Below are 13,051 nucleotides of genomic sequence, written 5' to 3'. Positions count from 1 at the left end.
TAAAAGGTAAAGTACCATTTCAGCCATTTGAAGCGTGTAGTCCAGCACTGCCTAGTGGACCCCCCACATTACATAACCATAGCTCAATATTTCACCAGCCCCAAAAGGAAATCCTATATTCCTTAAACAGTCCCCCACCCCACCACCCAGAGCAAACAGCCAGGGACATACATACATACATACATACATACATACATACATACATACATAAATATTCAAGTATTTTGTCCATTTTGTCAGATGGATTATCTTTTGTTATTGGGTGACTAATCTTAAATTTGAAAAACTTTAAACATAAAGCTATGCAGTGCAGTATACCTGCAATAGTGGAACATTGGCATAAGGTCAACGATCACCCATGATCCCTGTATTGTGTAGTTTCTGCTTGTGCTGGGTTAGATTGTATCTCAGGCCATTTGAGGCACTGTAATAAAATAACATAAACCAGGTTGCCTACAGACCACAGAAGTTCATCACAGTTTTAGAGGCTGTAAAACCCATGATCAAGGCACTGACAGGTGCAGTGTCAGACCAGGCAGGTGCAGTGTCAGACCAGGCAGGTGCAGTGTCAGACCAGGCAGGTGCAGTGTCAGACCAGGCAGGTGCAGTGTCAGACCTGGCAGGTGCAGTGTCAGACCAGGCAGGTGCAGTGTCAGACCAGGCAGGTGCAGTGTCAGACATGGCAGGTGCAGTGTCAGACCAGGCAGGTGCAGTGTCAGACCTGGCAGGTGCAGTGTCAGACCTGGCAGGTGCAGTGTCAGACCTGGCAGGTGCAGTGTCAGACCTGGCAGGTGCAGTGTCAGACTAGGCCTCTTTCCTGTTTCTAGAGTCTTTGTCTTGTGTCCTCACAGTATCTGGCCGACTCCTTCATTAGGGAGACTAATTACAATGTTCTAGTTCCAAAGACCCCACCTTCCTGCTACTCTTCCTGGGGGAGGGGAAGCACTGGGATTTAACACAGGAACACTGGAAAGGCATATTTCAACTAGAGTAGGTATGACCACTCAGAACTCCTGTCGAGTGCCCCCAAACATGACCCTACTTAGGAACAGAATTGCTACAGATGTAATTCCAGAGGTCGCACTGCAGGAGGGCAGAACCTAAGCCAATGTCACTGTTGTACTTTTCCAGCAGGCATGTGAAGACTGAAGTAAAGTGGGAGAGCCCTTGTTATCTCAAAGACTGAGACTGGAATTGTGCTCAAGTAGCCAAGAGTTTCAATAAACAACCAGAAGCTAGGGAGAGGTCAGGAGGGACTCTGACGCTGGAGGTTTCAGTGGGGGCCCAGCCCTGCCGACAGCTTGATTTCTAGCCTCCAGAACTGTAGGAGATAAATGTGTCCTCTGTTATCACCTCGTCTGTGGCATTTTGCTGCAGTAGCCTTAGGAAAGCAATACTCTGCGGCTTAGAGATGAGGCAGAAATTTCAGCGCAGACACCAACAGTGCACGTTGGAGTCTTACTCGGCAGAAGGCTGCTTGCAGGGTTTTTGACCCACGCAATGTTCCTTGTGATGGCCTGTAAAGGGAGATTCTGTAATTCTTACTTTGTATTTAGGAAAACTGAAAACAGTTGAGCAAGTTCCCCAAGCTTACAAAAAGCCGGTAAACGACAGACACCAAAATTATGTGTGCAGGTTTGACTCTAAGCTCTAATGCGCAGTGTACACGGTTCTAACAGATGTTCGGAAAAGTTCAGTGCATACACAGATGGCTGTGTCTTCAATCTGGGTTTGGTGCCCACACAGAAAGTGAGGGCAATGGAGCAGAGAGGCGGCGGCGAGGATAACCATTAGGTGTCTGGTCAGATGACTTAGTGAGAAGAGATGCCATGAATATATTCTTGTGATGCTGTCCGAATGGATGAGAATTACAGGTTGGGAGTCATCAATACCCCTAGCTCCAGGGCTTTGGATGCAATCACGGGGACAGAGTACACAGGAAGAGAAAATCAGACATCTGAAAAGAGCCCCAGGGAACTCTGGGCTTCGGGGATAAGTGGAGGAAAGGGGGCCTTTACCTTCTAGCACATTCTATCATGGAAAATATAAAATGGTGGGTTGAGGAGTGAATGGGAAACTAGCCAAAGGGTAAGCTTGTTGCAACAGCTGAGCGGACAAAAAGCTGAGGAAAAGGGTGGTTTGTGGCCAACTAGTTGCAGAGATGACAAGACACAGGGGACTAGAGGGAACCAGCTTCCACCACTGTTCATCCCAGTTCAGAAAAATTTCAAGCTGGTTAGATACAGCCAATATTAAAAATTAAGTTATGTGGTCAGGTGTGGTTGTACAACCTTTAATTCCAGCACTCAGGAGTCAGAGGCAGGCAGATCTCTGAGTTCCAGGCCAGCCAGGATTACACAGTGAGATCCTGTTTTTTTAAAAAAAGTTAAGGGCTGGAGAGATGACTCAGTGGTTAAGAACACTGACTGCTCTTCCAGAGGTCCTGAGTTCAATTCCCAGCAACCACATGGTGGCTCACAACCCTCTGTAATGGGATCCGATACCCTCTTCTGGTGTGTCTGAAGACAGGGACAGTGTACTGATATACATAAAATATTTTTTAAAAAACAGTTAAGTTGTTGGGCTGGAGAGATGGCTTAGCGGTTAAGAGCACTGACTGCTCTTCCAGAGGTCCTGAGTACAATTCCCAGCAACCACATGGTGGCTCACAACCATCTGTAAAGAGATCTGGTGCCCTCTTCTGGTGTGTCTGAAGACAGCGACAGTGTGCCCATATACGTGAAATAAATTTCTTTAAAAACCAAAACAAATTTGAAAGTTCTTGAAAAATTCATATTTCTAATTATTTTTGCCATTCTATGTTCTACTATGTTCTATTTTTTAAACATTTATTCATTTATTTGAGGGAGGGGCCGTGGCATGCAAACCATGACACATGTATGACAATCAGGGGATAATCTGGGGATTTGGTTTTCTCCTATGTCTACATGGTTCCCAGGGAGCAAAATCAGGAACTCTGGTAGCCTGTTCCCTGTGCCATCTCTGCAGTCCCCACCAGTGTTCTTATGTCACTCCACTGTGTACAATTGTATGATGGAGACACTACAATAACGTGCTCTCTCTCCAAGCCGACCGTCAGTGACATCAATGGCATACTCACGCCGTGGGAGTTGGCAAGCGCTGCAAACAAGAGCTCACCTTGCTGATTACCTAGACTTAATAAAGTAATGAACATTAGGGGTGCAGCTCAAATTTAGAAGTGCATCATGTCCTCAACAATTATGTTGGAAAGGCATAAAATAGCACACCAAAACTTAAAGTTGTCTACTATTCTAAGACGGACATCCAGTCCCATGGAGGCCTCACATTCCTCTGATAAACAACGTTTTTAGGATTTTTTTTTTCCGGTGCTGGGGACCGAACCCAGGGCCTTGCGATTGCTAGGCAAGTGCTCTACCACTGAGCTAAATCCCCAACCCCTGTTTTTAGGATTTTTAAAAAATTTATGTATTTGCATGTATGCCTGTATGATAAAGAGGACCTCACATTCCATTACAGATGATTTCGAGCCACAATGTGGTTGCTGGGATTTGAACTCAGGACCTTTGGAAGAGCAGCCAGTGCTTTAACCGCTGAGCCATCTCTCCAGTGCCAATAGATGACAGTCTAATACTGTTTTACTTCTGGGTCTTCGAGAGAAAAGAGCCATCAGCTTTTGTGTTGGCTCTATCAGTTACAGCCATATACTGGCTCTAACACGAGGATTCGTGTGCTTATTTGGAATACGGTATATTCTATTTTTACAAACAGTGTTCTCATGGTATCTGTAAAACTTACGCCAAGTTAGCATGTGAGCATGTGTGTACATGTGTGTACATGTGTGTACATGTGTGTCCTCTGATACCACCTCTTCTGTGGCACTCCGCTGTGGCAGCCTTAGGAAAGCAATACCCGGCCACTTACAGACGATGCAGAAATGTCAGTGCGGCAGACACCAACAGCGCATGTTTGAGTCGCGTGCAGCAGCAGGCTGTCTGCAGCGTTTTGACCCACTCGATATTCCTTGAGATTGCCTGTAATGGCGATTCTGTGATTCCAACTTTATATTTAGGAAGATTGAAGCAGTTTAGACCCTGGCAAGCCTCCTAGCCCTCTAGGAGGCACAGCAGTCTCGCACCCAGGGGACCCATCATCCAAATGCAGTGAGGCTTCCGGTGCTGACACCCGATTCACAGGATGAGACAATGGCTTCAGGTGGGCATTTAAAAATCAAGGGATTCTATGCACTGAATGAGGGGGAGGGAGGCAGAAGCCAGACACAGTGGGGTGGAATGACAGCTTAAAGAGCATGGGCTCAAAGCAGCTTTATTCAAGATGGAAAAGGTCTGACCATGGCTATGGTGGGCTGGCCCCTCAGTTTCCACAGGCCCTTAGTGTACGGGTCATGGGAGAATGAAGAGCCTCAATTTCTTAGGTTACAGAAAAAGAAGAGTGTTCGAGGGACAATCTGGTCTCCAGTTACCATAGTTCCCACTCATCGAATGCAAGGAAAGTGGCTGCATCCGGTGGCACAGCCAATGGAGAAACAGAAGTCTGTCTTTTTGTTTGTTTGACATACTGTTTCACTATGTAGCCTAGGCTGGCCTGGAACACATGATCCTCCTGCCTCAGCTGCCTGAGGGCTGAGACTACAGACTTGTGCCACCATGCCCTACTTGATCAGGGTGAGTCTGACCGGTGAGAATTGTGGGTCTGCTGCTTTTGCTTGGGCAGGACACCCCTCAACCCAAGCTTTCATGTCCAAATGTGTAAAATGGAAATGATTCCTCCCACTCAGAAGACTCCAGACTTAATGCTGCTAAGCACATGGGTACCTTAGGTTAACATCATGTGCACTACTATGACCAAGTGGGAAACAGACACATAATTGTATAATTACAATTATACGTGAGGGGTGAAGGAAACGTCACGTTAGTAATGGCAGCCACTGGGTGGCAGGCCAGTTTTTTTGTTTGTTTGTTTTTATATGTTTGCTTGTTTGTTTTTGAGACAGAGTCTTGGTGTGCAGCCCTGGCCAGTTTAGAACTTGCTGTGGAGAGCAGGCTGGTCCTTGAACTTACAGATCTATCTGCTTCTGCCTCCCAAGAGCTGGAACTGAAAGTCTGAAGCACCACACTCAAGCTAGGATAAGGTTCTGACTCCAATATTCAAAAGTTCTGCAATAAACCTATTTTAATTTTCCTTCTGAAGATACTTTGAGCTGAGTAGAGTGGCTCATAATTTCAGCACCGGGAAGCAGAGGTAGGAGGACTGCTGTGTTCAAGACCAGTCTGGGAAGGCTAGGGGTAAGCTGAGACCTTGCTAGAAAGTAAGGAGAAAGAAAAACAAAATGAAGCAACAACAACAAAAACCTTTAAGCTTCACAAGAAGAGGAAAAAAACATTTCAAAGACATTTTTAAAAGCCAGGTGTGGATATAGAGACGGCTCAGCTGTGAAGATCACTGGCTGCTCCTACAGAGGTCCTGGGTTCAGTTCCCTGCACAGAAGTTGGCTCACATCTGCCTGAACTACAGCTATAGGATCTCCAACGCCCACCTCTGGCCCGCTAAGGCGCTACATATACACGCAGAAACATACGCATACATAACTTTTTACTTCATATATTTAAAACCCGTATGTGACCGCACATACCTGTATCCTGAAGGCAGACAGATTAAAGGTTAAAAGACAGAGGGCAGGTTACAGACCATGACTGGTCTACATGGTGAATTAGAGGGAAGCCAGGCTCGCAAAGTCAAGACTCTGACTCAAAAAAGAAGAGGAGCCAGAGAAAGAGGAGGAAGAGGAGGAGGAAAAAGAGGAAGGAGAAAAAAAAACTACTCCAACGCTAATAATATAGTAAAACAAATAAAGTAATACAAAAACAATCTAAAGAATCTATATTCATAGGGCATGAAACAACCAAAAAGCCTTCTTGCTACTCATGTATCTGGCATAGCCAATTCATCTGCAAAGAATAGAGGCAGAGGCAGGTGGAACTCTGTAGTAAGTTCAAGGCCAGCCTGATCTTCAAATCCAGTTCTAGGCCAGCCATGGCAATACAGTGAAATCCTGTCTTCAGTGGGGTTGGGGGTTGGGAGGACTACAGGGAGGGCTCAGAGGTCAGGAGCACCTGCTCTTGCAGAGCATGGGGCTTGGTTCCTGGCACCCACAGGGTGGCTCACCGCCATTGTGAGGTCCTTTCTGGTGGACCTCATACTCTCTTCTGGCTTCTTGGACAGTAGGGATGCCCATGGTGGGCAGACATAGCCCAGCAAAGCAAGCATACACATAAAAATAAATAAATCTTTTTTTTTTTTTTTTGGTTCTTTTTTTCGGAGCTGGGGACCGAACCCAGGGCCTTGTGCTTCCTAGGTAAGCGCTCTACCACTGAGCTAAATCCCCAACCCCATAAAAATAAATAAATCGGGGCTGGGGATTTAGCTCAGTGGTAGAGCGCTTACCTAGGAAGCGCGAGGCCCTGGGTTCGGTCCCCAGCTCCGAAAAAAAGAACCAAGAAAAAAAAATAAATAAATAAATAAATAAATAAATCTTAATGACAAAAAGATATGATAAGCTCAGAGCTCGCTCGTCCTGCCTAATCCCGTGATTTTTAGATATCAGGGGGACGCGGAGCAAGGAACAAAGACGCTGTAAATTAACCTAAACATGACTCAAATATTTAATTTATGCATTCATTAAATTTTTACCTGTTATCAATCTTAGAGTTCCAGGTGTTAATAGCAACTCTAAATTAAAGTCAAATATAAGCATTTGCATAAAAGCATTAGAAGATGATTAATGGGGATTTCCACACAGCTGCAATCTATTCTGCACTTTTTAGAGATGAAAAAAATAAAACCTAAAAACATTTACCTATGCTAATCCTCATGAAATTACAGAAAGAACACCCTCCAGTTTCCCACGCACTCAACCACATTAAGAGCAACCCCCCCCCCCCCCCCCCCCCCCGGAGCTGGGGACCGAACCCAGGGCCTTGCGCTTCCTAGGCAAGCGCTCTACCGCTGAGCTAAATCCCCAACCCCCGATTAAGAGCATTTTTATTGCTAGGGTCATATTTCGCATTTCCTGATTTTGAAAGGCATCCCAACTGGGCACCCTTGACAGTTAGGCTGATTTCCACATTATTCCTTGAATATTTATGTGTTGGGTTCCCGAAGGAAGAGAGTGATTAGATCAATTCGTGTCAGCAAATTCCCATTTATGTGTTTTAGCATTATTTGGGAAAATTTTTCCAGTTGCATGGGGCCTCAATTTGAGATGCCCTAAGAAGTCGATGGGCTTATATAGAATTTTTTTTTTTCCAGAAAAGGGATTTATCTACGCTGACTGAAAGCTGGGCCACTGGCAGCTCAGATCCAGTTATGATTTCTAAAACACATCTCGGCTGTTTTTATCTGATGCCTCTGCAGGAATTGAGGCCACGCATTAATGCGCTGAGATGAAATCAATTTGAAAATTTCTTAAATCAAATACCAATTCTAGAGTAATACTCTATGTGCAGGAAAGGCAGCCAACAGTAATAAGAAGCCAATTATAAACTATAAACCACTCGGCTCAAATGTCCCGGTTTGTTACTGGCAAGGTCCATTACACACAGTTTGCACAAGTTAAAGTCACGGACAAGGCGGACTTGCTGCGTACACGCACATGCACCAGCATGCCAACCCTTCTTCTGCCCCCGCATTTAATGCAAAGATACAGCTAATTAACAAGGACTCCTTTGCACCGTCCTATGCCTAAGAAGTCATCAACGAACATCTCCCCAGTCCACAAAGCAGCCCAGCGGGACGGTAAAGAGCCAATTTTAGAGCCGTTGCAGGATGAGCCTGGACCTGCTCAGTGTCTTTACTCTGAAGTGTATCATTTATAAATGGGGCTGGTGGTGAGGCCTGCGGAGACTAAACCTAATCAGGCACGTACAACCCGGAGCACAAGAGAACAAGACAGATACGGGTACTGTTCGCCCCTTGCTCCTCCATCCTTTTTTTTTTTTTTTTTTTTTTTTTGGTTCTTTTTTTTCCGGACCTGGGGACCGAACCCAGGGCCTTGCGCTTCCTAGGCAAGCGCTCTACCACTGAGCTAAATCCCCAGTCCCCTCCTCCATCTTTCTAGGGACTCCCTCCCTCTCTTCAAAACAACCAAGCAGACCCACGTGACTTATCCAGCACCGCAGTGTGCCATGCCTGCCAGTGGCCTCTTGCAGGGCAGATGGCAAAGCTGCAAACCTGAGGATTCTAACTGCTTTCAGTGTGTGTGAGCTATACCGGATGAGAGATGGGCGGAGGTGGGAGGGGCTTACCACCCCTTTCCGTGGTCAAACATCCCAGCTGATCCCTTTGAACTAATGACGGGGAATATACTGCTGACCTCTCACATAGATCTGCACGATGCTGCAGAAGGAAGTCTGTCTTAGTCACCTCTTGCTCCCGTCGTTAAGGCCTGAAACTTCTGGCCTGGACCATGGCAACCCATCACTAGCCATTTGGAGTCCTCAGCTTCTACCCTCTCTTCACTCTCATCCACTTGGATGAAACAGATCGCATACACGGTACAGGTCAGGCACACTTCACAAATCCAGCCTCTAACTCAAGGAGATTCTTACATAACCTTTTGCACAAAGACCTGACCTTGTAACTGCTGATCACTGACCTTCAGGAGCGCTGCTCTGCAGAACGCAGCAATCTGCAGTTAGAGGATCTGACTCATGGACTTGTGTGTCCTAGATGTCATTCTGATCCTGTGATCCTGGCCAGCACTTTGGAGGCTGAGGCAGGATTGGGAATTCCAGGCCAAACTAGGCATAATCCTATCTCAAAAACCAGTGGCACAAACTTGTCCCGCCAGGACTCAAGAGGCGGAGACAGGAAGATCAGGAATTCAAGGTCATCCTCAACAATTCCTAGTCAGTTCAGAGCCAGCCTGGGCTCTACGACTCTGTCTCAAAAACAAAATGAAACAAGAAGATATTTGGGGTATGGAGACATGGATCTTTTAAACCAAATGGCCATGCCTGTCCCCTTGAGAAGTACACAGGCCATTTGTTGCAATCCCTGTCTTAACATCACAACCCACATTCCCAGCCTTACTAAATTTGCTCGACTTCCTTACTATACTCAGGATCTGCACTGCTGTGCCAACACACACCAAGCAAACTGCTTGGAAAACGTCATACATATCTCAGACACGTAGTGGGCTCCTTCATCTCCCACTTAAGTGCATTCGTTGTCACCAATTCTTATGCTCTTCCTCACGGTCTCACTTGCACAGCACCGATCACTAACTGAAAACTATCCTCTATCTTCTCCTATCCCTTAACAACTAGTTGCCAATTTGTCATACCCCGCCCCCCCATCCCAGGATAGTGGGTAAACACATAGCAGGACCGCCATACTTACTCACAGGAGGTTGTCACAGCACTCGCCAAGCTCTGCTTAATTTACTGAGGTTCTGATACACGGAGCCTAGGCTATGAGCCCATGATCCTCCTGTCTCAGCCATCTGAATGCTAGAGTTACAAGTGTGTGCCACCGCGAGCCCCATAGTTGGGTGTGGAGTGAGAGGCAGGGCCATTGGGAGTCCTAGGCCAACCTAGGTTTTTGTTTTGGTTTGGTTACACAACTAGAAAGAAAAAACTCAGAGCAAGCAAGATGGCTCGGCAGATACGGTTGCTTGGCATCAGCTATAATCCAACCTCTCTTCCTGGACTCATGCCGTGGAAGAACCAATCCCTTTAAAAAGTAGGGTTTGAAGCTGGATGTGGTGGGACACACCATTAATCCCAGCACTCAGGAAGCAGAAACAGGTAGATCTCGGAGTTCAATGCCAGCCTTGTCTACAAAGTAGAGGGAGCTACATAATGAGTCCCCATACCCGGGGAAGATTAGAAAAGGTAAAAGCAAAGTGTGGCGTCACACACCTGTAACCCCAGTATTACCCCAACACTATCACCATGGCACGAGTTCCCATGCCAGTGCCTCAGATCCACGTGGAGGAACTGCTCCTTCTTGGATAGGAGACCTTCACACTGCCAACAATGCTACCTTGTAGCCCCTTCATCCATGTCAAAGCCAGCGACATTAAATCCTGTTCTTCATGCCCAGGAAAGGCTCTCTGAGGAACCTGCTCCAGTCTGCCAGGTCACCTAGGAAAGGCTGATCTCAGCACCACCGCTCACACCTCATCACTCAGGACTACATTCACAGGGCCCAGGAACTTGACATGCATACATCTCTGAGGGGCCATTATTAAGTCACAATGCTTTTTTTTTTTCCTCCCAAGACAGGGTTTCTGTGTTGTGGCCCTGGTTGTCCTCGAACTCACAGAGATCTTCCTGCCTGTCTTCTGGCTGCTGGGACTAAAGGCGTGCACCACAGCGGTCCAGCTCAATGATGACTTCAGTGTCATCCATTCCATCAGGTAGACACGCCCAAAGTTAGGAGAACACTAGTGAAACAGAACTTCTGGTGATCTTCATGGGGCAATTCCAACGAAACCACAATCTTCACTGGGAGCAAGGAAGGGCCGTGAATGCCTGAAAAGGGTCGGATACAACCCCCAAATTAAACCAGTCTGGTCTACGTAAGAAGTTATAGACCAGCCTAGAGAGACTCTGTCTCAAAAATAAATAAAATCCTCAAGCCACAAAACAATTTGTGCCAGAACAGACTCAAAAGATAATACAAGTTTGGTTTCACTGTGAAGTAAGGAGAGCGTTTAATTGTAGTGTTTGATTCCCAGTAAAAGGGTGGGCAGGGACGGGAGGCAGAACAAGCAGACGTGGAATCAAACAGGTCTGTCTTTTGTAAGTGTATGTTACACTTGTATGTATGTTACAGCACAGGCTCCAAGGATCACACTCAAGACTTGGTGGCGCCTCTGCAGCCATCTTGACAACTCTGCAAAAAAAAAAAAAAAAAAAAAAGGGTGGTGGGGGGAGAGACAGGATCTCTCCACCTACCCTGGAACTCACTTCACAGACCAGGGTGGTCTTAAAGTGATCTGCCTACCTCTGCTACCCAAATAATGCCAAGATTAAAGGTGTGAGCCACTCTCTCCAGCTCCGGCTCTTAGTATGCAAGAAATAGTGTGTTTATGATTATGGTGGGGATGATCTAGAAAAGTTAATGAAAAGGGCTCTAGAGAAAGGCACTTAAATTTGAACACTTTAATCAAATAAAGGATGAAATTAAGTAGTTGTAAAGGCTTGCCTTAAATTTAAAAAAACAATGGTCTAGCAAGCACAAGACCCTGGGTTCGGTCCCCAGCTCTGAAAAAAAAAAAAATGGTGAGGGGGCTGGAGAAATGGTTGGTGGTTAAGTGCTTTCGCAGGTAGGTTCTGCAGAGGACCCACATTCTGTCTCGTTTCCACAGATACCTGCACAATCTGGTACATATATACTCAAGCAGGCACATAGGCGCGCTTTTTTCCTACATCCTAAAAATGTAGAACGGGGATCCTTAGGGTCAGTATGTTGGTAGCAGTAACTATGACTACCACCTGTGCCCACCAGAGATAGGTAACGTGTCAGAACCTGTGAAGCTTTTAAAGCTTTGGTGAGTGCTAGGACACACTGTGGCAATAAGGACAGCTTTCAGTAGTTGGTTCAAAGGGTCATTGTTGAGACTGTCTGGCACTATCACACGCTGGCTAGCCAGGGAGCTTCCAGATAGTTCTGCTCTCCCACTCTCCACAAGAGTGCTAGGATGACAAATCTCAACAGAGCTCAGCTCTTTGCTGCAGGCTCCAGGGATGAACTCAGCATTTATACCTGCCTCTTTACCTGCTGAGCTGTCTCCCGGGCCCCTTGTTTCTAGGTTAAAAGTCAATTAGAACTACAGTGAGGATGGGGAAGGCATTAAAGATGTAAGGACCCCAAGGAAAAAACCAAATGAGACAGAGATGTGGCAAGTCTGAAAGGCAGCACTAGGGCTGACACAAGACGATGAAACCTTAGAGGCATCGGCATGGTCAAATGCCCACTACCAGAGGCGGTGGTGTACTGAGCTTAACCAAAAACAGTTCAGCCAGAATCAAAGGACAAACCATGCCAATTTCCTGGAAAGCCAAGAGTAATTATCACAACCAACCATAGACTCTAAGGGGGCTAATGCAAGGTTAACCAAGGCTAACACCAAGCAATGGGACCCACACCTGCTTGGTAGCAGCACAGCACAAAGCTGTCCACTCTAACTGCTCACCACGATGGACTGGGTCTTGCCATAAAGCCTAGAGTAACTTCGAACTTTTGGATCCTGTCTCCCCAGCCAGACTGCTTAGCTTACAGACACCCAGCCTTTACCTCTAGCCAGACCTTTGGCTTCTTTATGGGTTCCTGTCACCCTTCTCCAGCCCTATTCCACCTTCCAAGCCCCCAACACTAGGGAAAAGGGGTCAACTATAACATTCAGACTATGTCCTGCTGATTAGAGACCCCAAGTTCCTTGGGGCAAGTTTGCTCCAGTCAGGATACTCAATTTCTTCTCGTTTCTTTACCCACAACCAATTGACAAACAGCAAAAGTGGTCGCTCGGGTCTACCATTTATATACCCTTTCAAAGAGTCACTGGTTCCCGCAACACTTGCAGAAACTATCTACAGCTGGTATAATCACTCCCATGCTAGAGCATGAAGCAAATCACAGTCAGCTGTTGCGGACAATCTAAAGCAGCCCCATACCCCACAGAAGGGATTAAACAACATTCCTGTAACATTTGTTTTTAAACAAAATTCTCACTACCTCTACCCACTATAACTTTGTTTCCTTTAGATTGAAGTCCTACTTCAATTTATCTAGTTTACCAGTGATTGAAGAGAAATTCTATGATACATAAAGTAGCTAATTCTCCACTTTAAGAGTTTAAAGAGGGGGCTGGAGAGATGGCTCAGCTGTTAAGAGCACCGACTGCTCTTCCAGAGGTCCTGAGTTCAATTCCCAGCAACCACATGGTGGCTCACAACCATCTGTAATGAGATCATGCCCTCTTCTGGTGTGTCTGAAGACAGCTTCAGAGTACTCACATACATAA

This window comes from Rattus norvegicus, chromosome 5 (genome assembly GCF_036323735.1).
Source record: "Rattus norvegicus strain BN/NHsdMcwi chromosome 5, GRCr8, whole genome shotgun sequence".
In the NCBI taxonomy this organism is placed as follows: domain Eukaryota; kingdom Metazoa; phylum Chordata; class Mammalia; order Rodentia; family Muridae; genus Rattus; species Rattus norvegicus.
The sequence above is the reverse complement of the archived record's forward strand: the minus strand, read 5'-3'. Positions refer to the sequence as shown.